Source organism: Etheostoma cragini, chromosome 18, assembly GCF_013103735.1.
Source record: "Etheostoma cragini isolate CJK2018 chromosome 18, CSU_Ecrag_1.0, whole genome shotgun sequence".
Taxonomy (NCBI): domain Eukaryota; kingdom Metazoa; phylum Chordata; class Actinopteri; order Perciformes; family Percidae; genus Etheostoma; species Etheostoma cragini.
The window spans coordinates 2416535-2425221 of record NC_048424.1 but is presented as its reverse complement, the minus strand read 5'-3'; the positions used below and the strand labels follow the sequence as shown (position 1 = coordinate 2425221).

Genomic DNA, 8687 nt, shown 5'->3' with positions numbered 1-8687 from the left:
ACACACACACACACACACACACACACACACACACACACACACACACACGGTGAGTAAACCGTAGGAACAGATGAAGCACTGTCAGCAGCACCTGCTCCTCCTCCCCTCATCCTCTCTGCCTTTGTCTCTCCCTCCTCCCTCACCTCTCGTTCTTCTCTCTGGTCTAGTCTCCTTTGGACTCCCGTGCACCCCTCACCTACAGAAACACAGCAGACAGAGCAACCTTGGAGGTTATTATTATTTTTATTTGATTAAACGCCATATTTAATCTCTTCTATTTTCTTTTCCATCTTTCCGTTGAGTGCTATCAACCGTTTCCTCTCGAGGTTGGATTCCCCTGACCTCAGATGTCCAGCGAGGGGAGCGAATCACACGACTCGGCCTCTTCACCAACAAACACAAAGAGCCAACATTCAACAAAGTGTGTGTGTGTGTGTGAGAGAGAGAGAGAGAGAGAGAGAGAGAGAGAGAGAGAAAAAAAGAAAGAGAGAGAGGGGGGGAGAGAGAGAGAGAGAGTTTGTTGTGTTAGGGCTTTGTTTTTCTCTCCACAATCTCTTTGTTTTAATGCCTTTTTACCTCGGCCATCTCTCTCTCTCTCTCTCTCTCTCTCATCTGGTTGTGCATTGTTGGACCAGTTTCCATCTTTCTCGCTTTCTGTTACTCTTTTCCTTTTTATTCCTTCTCCTCACTCATTTCTCTCGCCATCTTTTTACATCTTTCTCTCATTCTGTCAATCTTTCTCTGCCCCTCTCTCTGTCCTTTCCTCCTTTATCCTGCTTCTTTTCTTATTCCTTCAGGTTACTCTTCTTGTCTCCCTCTTTTTCTCTGTCCATCTTTGTCCTTTTTTTCTTCTCTCTTCCCTCCCTCCCTGCTTCTCCTCCTTCATCTCTTCCTTCTTATCTTTTACACCCCCCCTTCATCCCCTCCCTCCGGTGGTAGTAATCACTCTTTACCTTTTTCCCCATTTAAAGTTACACTTTCTGTCGTCTGTAGTTTTAATTAATCACGGGACTCGTTAACGAACTCTCCCCCTCGACTGTTAATTAATCAGGTTTCTGCCTTAATGAACAGTCTAAACTCGTTAAACCTGTTTCGCTCTTAATAAGCCCGTTAGCTCCGGGGCCTAGCGCTCCGACAAGACTATTAGGCCCTACTACGCCTTAATGGCAGCCGCCGTGGGTGTGTGCGTGAGCGTGTGTGTTAAGATTACCTCACTCCCTAATGGGGCTGCTCAAATATTTATAGGGCAGGAAGCTGAATGGGAAGAATGATAGCGCTCAGGGAGACAGCAGACACTGAGGGAGTACATGAGAAGACTGATGCTGCCTTCAAGTGCTCCTCGTAAGCTCCAACTTCCGACCTCGGAAGTTGTAAAGCAATGGAAAGCCCAAAGGGTCACAACACGCTTCTTTGCTCGTTCACTGCAAAGATTTCACCCACCGGCAGGACCCGACACATGGCTCTAAATTAACTTCGGATGCCATTAAGACCAATGTCACCTCATGGACAGACATTTTCATAATATCAGCCTGTGGTTTGTCCCCAAATACTTGAATACTAGTCTGGATCCGGCGCGTCAGGCTTGTTCCGCTCTGTGTGTGTTGCCCGCAAAATCCCTTCGCTTCGGGAAGCAAACTTGTGCAACAACTGAAAACCTTGCCACAGGGCCCGCCTGCTCGGTTCTTCCAGGGAGTGAAGAACATGTTTAGGGTGTTTTCTCACTAACTTGCATGTTTTGGGGCTGAATGGTGGGATGAGTTTGGAGTTACACATTTGTAAAATACGGACGTTTGGACACTGGCTGCAAGCGTCAAAAGCGGCGCAAAAAAAAACCTTCAGGGTGTTTGTAGAGCTCACTACGGTCTCGACTACGGTAGCGAGTAGTGTGAACGGCCGGTAATCTGCGCAGGGAGGTTGGTTTGTTGGCACGGTGGATGGGTCAAACAACACGGGACCTTCACCCAGGAGACCAAGGGTCACCTTTCCTAAACCCGACCATATGTTCTTCTTTTCCTAAACCCAACCGTCTCGGTCTTCTTCCAGCGTGTCATGGACACATAAGCCCACCCACAACCTTTTCCTTAATCTAACTTTGTCAAAAGGGACGCCAATGGTTTCGACCAAGCGCGTTTAGATAAACATTGTAACAAATTTAACTAAAAACTTACAGTAATTTCCTGACGATTGGCAGCAAGTTACTGTGAAATCTTTTTGCAGTAAAGGTACCGTACTTCCGTTTACAGTATTATGTATTCACTGTAAAATACAAAACAATAAACACAACTTAAGATAAATAAGTAAGCAAGTTTACTTTACTATTTACAGTATTATAGTGGCCATATTGTGATTTTTCCGGTAATGCTTTGACTGCTGTGATTTCAACGGTAATACTTAAACTACTGTGACGTTGTCATGTCGACACGGTTTTAATGTAACTTTACAACATTCTACTGTAAAAATCATCCGAGCAAGACATACAGGACACGCTTGTGTTCAAATAAAGCTTATTTTCTTAGGTCTTGTTTTGTAGCTCCGTCCATCATTTGTATTGAGAACTCCATAATGAATTGCTTGGATTGAGAGGTGTAGATTTAAGACTGGGTCTAAGTCCTTTAAAGAGGGCTGGGAACTTGACCACTGTGAGACTTGACTTGTTCTGATTCAGCTCTGCAAAAAGAACCCTATTGAGACGGATGCTATATTGACCTTAAAAACTATTTGCAGTTTCAGTTCATTAATACAAATGGATAAAAGCCATTCTAAAAACGTCATTTGAATGCACAAATCAAACAAAAAACATGATTTATAAAAACAAAAATTTAGCTTTCTAATCAAAACAACCCAACACCAATCTGATCTGACAAACTCTGGACTGGACACCAAAAAAAAACATGATTTTACAAAATAAAATTAAAATAGATATGTGATTTTGCAAATGAAGACTTGTAACTTGACATGGACTTTTGTCAGGTGACTTCAGACTTGGACTTGCCCCAAACCCGTTAAGAGAGCTCTGCTGAGTGACATGGATAGGGCCGAGTCCAGCAGGATGAGCAACAGGAGCGATCAGGTGATAACACAGGATGGTAACAAACCCTGAGCTTATTTAATTGAGCCTGGGAATGAAGCCAAGTGAGCGCATTCACAATGTCCAATATAATTACATACTGCTTATAAATCAGTGTGGTCACACACTCACACACACACACACACACACACACATGTAAGTGTCCTGAATCACAAGGGACAGTTTGGCATATCAAGTTTTATCTTTGACCTCCAAATGAGACGGTTAGCTCGTTTGGGCTTAGTTAAATCTCATTTACGTCGGGGATACTTCCTGCAGATTTCAGGGAGAAAAATCCTAACGATATGACCTTCATAACAGCCAAAACTATGTAATTAAGACCTTGGGAAAAGGTCAAATATTCCTTTATGGCGTGCAGACTACCGATAAAGGATTATTAAAGCCGATACCGATGCATATTTGGTTGTATATTGTTATATTTAATTGTTTCTATGGAGATTGCCACTCATTAAGCCCCTCGAGGGTTTTTCAGCAATCGTCCATTACATTTTTTTTGTGAAACATATAATACTGTCTTAATGGTTTTTGTTGTGAAATTAAATGAATCAAATCAAATTTAAATCAAATATTTGGTTATTTAAAAATCTGATATGCCGATGTAGTGGCTGATATATATTTTTTTTAAATATCCACAAACGCGTTACAAAACATAAAGAGATTTCCCTAACATTAGTTATTTGTAGTTATTTATGAGTTCTCACTAAAATAATATGATAGTAATTTGTTTTATTGTCACAACAGAACAGGGGAACATCAAAATATATTAAAGGTCTGATAACTAAAATGTATAAAAATACAAACTTAACATATGAAACTTAAAGTCCTTTAAACAGAAACCCATTAACTGAGTTATTGGTTTGTGTATTATCTGTTGTATGTTGATTGTTATCGAGCTCTTAGAAGCTTATTGAGGGTTCCCCTATTCACGCGGCCTACATATGACCATTGTACCGTCTGTGTTTAATGAAACAATGATGACGTGTGAAATACACAAAAGGAAACAATGTGCCACTCAACACGGTGCATGCTCAAGTACAACAATCTGCTGCCAACCTGAGGACAATTTATGTTCTCATCGGGGAGTTGGGACGTGTTTACAAAACACCAAACTCAACAAACTGCTGCAGCGATTTAGTTCAGATCGGCGTTGAACTGTTGCTTCAGCCTTAAGGCGAGCGAAAACAGAGTGAGGTAATTCCACTTGTTTCCAATTCTGTTCACTTGTCTCAGGAATTCTCTGGCAACTGTGAGGATCTTAATTAAAATAAACAAAAGGGAAGATACAGGCAGGTTGCTGCGTGTGTTTATAAAGAAAATGAAACACAGGGTGCGTACATTGGCTCGTGACTCAAAGACTCTCACTCCCGTTCATAGATTTACCCTGAAGTATAGGACAAATGGGATTTCAAGACTTCTAATTAAAGTCTAATGCCGGATGCAGAGCAACAGGAACCACGTGACCGAGATGGAGGCTGACGACACGCGTGTGGTATCTACCTCAGGAAGGGTTTCGGTGATGACATCACAGTGTAGAGAGCATGAGGATGAGGTCAGCCGTGGTGAAAGTAAAGTATGGATGGAAGGATGGGTGGAGAGCAGCGAGGAAAAGAGAGAGAAGAAGAGTGAGAGACGCCGGGAACAAGTGGGAGACAGATAGAGAGAGCATGTGTTTTGGCCGCGAAAGAAAGAACGAAGCAATAACGGAATGAAGGAAAGAAAGAAAAAGAGAAGATGAGGGGAATAGGTCAGCCTGAACTCACTGTTGAGGGAATGGGTGGAACCAGATGGGAAACACATGGCGTGAAACACACACACACACACACACACACACGAGCGTGGCGACCTCTTGACACCAGATGAAGGGAAGACACTTCTTCTCTTCTCCCTCGTTCCTCCTCATTCCCTCCTAACAACTTCATGCATCTGATGTGATCGCTTAGCTAATGCACCTCACTGTCACCTCCTTGGAATTCTGGGTATTTGAGTCCCTTAAAGAGTTTGTAGACAACGGCTACAACCAGGAGAAGAGTGTACTGTAACGCCACAGTGAGGCTGCGTTTAAGTGCCGTGGGAGAGGAGGGAAATAGCAGCGTCCTGCAGGAAAACACCTGAGGATCAGACTTTAAATACTAAAACACTGCCAGCCTCGGCTTCACATCAACATCTGGGGAATTACTTTACAGTACTTTAGATAATGCCACTTTACATTCATTCAGTACTTTTTGCTCATTGTCTGTTGTTGCCTTTTGTTTGTTTGTTGGTTTGTTTTTTATTGTGGAATAACTGCTGCTGTAATAAGTGAATTTCCCCATTGTTGGATGAATAAAGTATTATCTAATCTAATCTTAATATTGGATCAAAAAATACAACCAAATTTATCTTCAGAATAAACGTGAATTTTGCAGAAAAAAATCCCAAACTTGTCTTTAAAAATACCCAAATACTTATATATCCTGTTTATTTCACTGGACAGTTAAACCACATATCATCGTGGCATCCCAAAATAACTTGACTATGACATGCTGACCTGTGGACTGTCCGATTGGATTCTGTCACTGGTTTTGGGGGAAGGAGTGTCTCCACTGACGTGTTGAGGTGTGTCCTGTGTTGTAGGCATCTGGTGGTGCTTTTTCTTTCTGTGCTTTAGATATCCTGCTGCACACAAAATGTCCTTTTCTAAAGATAAATAACAAACTTGAATGTATGGAAACCAAGCGATGGACCGCACCATCCCATGTGGAGCGGTCCACGTGCTGACTGCATGGGAAACGTTTGGGATTTTCTACATGTGCGAGTGATGTAAACACATACTGCCAGCTGCTTCCTGTGACAGGTGTCTTCCAGCCGGTTTGCACGTCATTACATCTTTTTGGTTTTTCCCTGTAACTTTAACCCAGAGGAGCCTCGTCTTTTATCCTTCCACAAACGCCTTCCATGTGGCAGCAGCTTCATGTTGTTTTCCACCAAGGAACCCTTAAGACATTAACATATGTACGTACAGTTAAGAAACCAGTCTGCCCAGTTCCGCAGGTTGCAAATACCGTAACAGGCGTGGCCGTACAGTACAATAGAGCGCGGTACAGTACAGTATGTTCATTTTAAAACAAGAAAGACTTCTTCTTTTATCTTTGTACGTTTTGAAGTCAAAGAGCTGACTCGTAATATGTTTCATCTGAGTCAGTGTTGGATTATGGGAAAGGGTTGGGTAAAGATGACCAGGGCTGATGGGAAATACACACACACACACACACACACACACACACACACACACACACACACACACGAGTTCCAGATTGTGTATGTATTTTATTGCTTTGGCAACAAAACAGTGACAGTCGTGCCATGGATGTTTGAATTTAAATGGTAGAGAGAAAGAAAGAGAAAGAGAAAGACAACTTCTTTTAAAAAACTACTTTTAAAGAATTTCAAAACAAAACCTAAAAGGTAATTCATATTTTCATCTACTATTCAAGATTTTTTAAATAAAATCTAGTGGTAAAAGAATTTCTAGATAGAACCACACAAAGTGGGCAAAATAAGATAAAAACAAAAGCCATGCAGTCTTTCACAGCTGTATACACCCTCATTAACAAGCCTACATACCTGACCTCAACCTTTACCCTAACCCTAACTCAAACCTAGTTCAAACCTTAACCTTAAGTCTTAACCTTCAAACAGTCCTTTAAAGAGCCGAGGACCAGAACATCACTCACAAACTGAAATGCTCTCACATCATAAAAAAGCATCTGCATTTGCAGAGTTGTCCATTACCTAATGGAAAAAGTGAAACGCGTGTTCAAAAACTTAATTTTCTGCAGTTGTGCAAAAACCCCAAGCTAAAGTGATATTAGTGGTATAAAACTCCTATTACTACATGTTGATGCAGGAACCATGCAGAGCTCTGGAGTTCTGGGTAGACCGTGACCCTGTATCGTAACCCCGGGTCAGCTGCACGTTCATTTTCTCTTTGAACAGTAATAGCGGGTCAAGATGATCCCAAGAAGATCCACAGCTGAAAGTCGTATTACTGATTATAAGAGCATTTTGGTTTGGGAAATGTAATGATTCAGTAAAATGGCTCAAAAGCGGAAAGTAAGGGTTAACATCCCGGATCAAAGTTAATCCTCCTGAACTGTTTTCAGGAAGTCCTGACCCGAAATGTTAGCCGGCTCCTCCTGAAGAACACCAATATCCAAAGCACTGGCGCTTGAATCCGAACACAAACAAACTGTAGTATTCCTCATCCCTACCCTGGAATAGGGAAGTTGCTCAACTACATCATGTCTGATTGGCCCACAGCTAGGTTACGATAACGTCTGCTTTGCTGTAAATCAGAATGAATCATCACATACACAACTTCCCTTCACATCCTCATAATGCGTTCTATGTCTATATATAGAGGTTAATCAAATTAAACGAGGTCGCTGTACCGTGCTGACCCGGGCACACAGGGGATGTGTGTTCAATGTAGGGATGCACCAAATCCAGGATTTGGCTTCTTCCAATCCTTAGAAATTTTGTTCCACAGATCCAAGCCCTACGCTTGCACTAGGCGCGCTACGCTGGTCGGCGTATTGACGCCGCCGTTGCTTATGGGACGGTGTTAACGTAGGTGGAGCGCTCACTGCAGTAGGCTGTGAGAAAGAAAATTGGAACTTGTTAGCAGAAACATCGTTGTTTGGCAATATTCTCAGTCAAAAGAAGGCGATCCAAGTTGAGCTACATGCTCAATTTGCAACGCCGTTTTGGTTCTTGACCCTGAACACAACATCGCCGCTGTTAAAATATTTACGTATGAAACATCTGAAAGCATATGAGTTGTGCGTGAAGGAATCTACAGACATCAGTCAAAATGCAGCAACTCCACTCCGTACCGGCAAAGGAAGGATCTCTCCTCTATCTTTCATGTGGGCCAGGCTTTAGACAGCTGAGAGCAGAGTAGTTTTATACAGTTCTTGTCATTGCTGTCAAGTTTGCTCCGACCTTAATTGACAGCAGACGCCCGCTTGTTCTGCCTCCACAACAATACGCATTTTTTTTTTTCACAACATAATATTTGCAGCGAGTTTAAAGTTACCATGACAGCTGTATGCCACCTGTTGGCTTCGCGTGCTTTTCCTCGGTACGTCTGCATGCAAACATGTATTTCCATTTACGCCGTTGCCGTGCATGGGGCTGCAAAAACAAACTGGATTTATGTTTGTGATGATATCAGGGCAGAGCGTGGGTGCAGTTACCCCTGAATTATTTGTCTGTTCGGCTTCATCCAAATACTGTGGCGACCTGGAATTTGAGCCGGTTCAAATGGTTTGAAATGCTCGAGTTTATTCTGCACTTGGCACTGCGTGTTTGCAACAAAGCTGCACCAAACAGAGCTCGGGCCTATTGTTGCATCTGAGCTTATGTTTCTCTGTGTTTACTTTTTTGTGAGAATGTATTGTGTTGATGAAAGCCACATGTCCCACAGGGGAGAGTAGAAAGTCCTTGACCTCGAACACCCCTTAGCCTTCGTTAAAGCACGAGCGTTACCCAACTGGAGCAAGACAGCTGCATCAATATCAGATTGGAGAGAGAGTGAGAGAGAGAGAGAGAGAGAGAG

At 42.4% G+C, this 8687-nt stretch overlaps 1 protein-coding gene across 3 annotated transcripts in view; it reads right to left on the bottom strand.

Moving 5' to 3' along the window:
- Nucleotides 1-8687, bottom strand: part of hivep2a (HIVEP zinc finger 2a) — a 98216-nt gene that overhangs the window by 42677 nt on the left and 46852 nt on the right. The gene's annotated exons all lie outside the window — the stretch shown is intronic.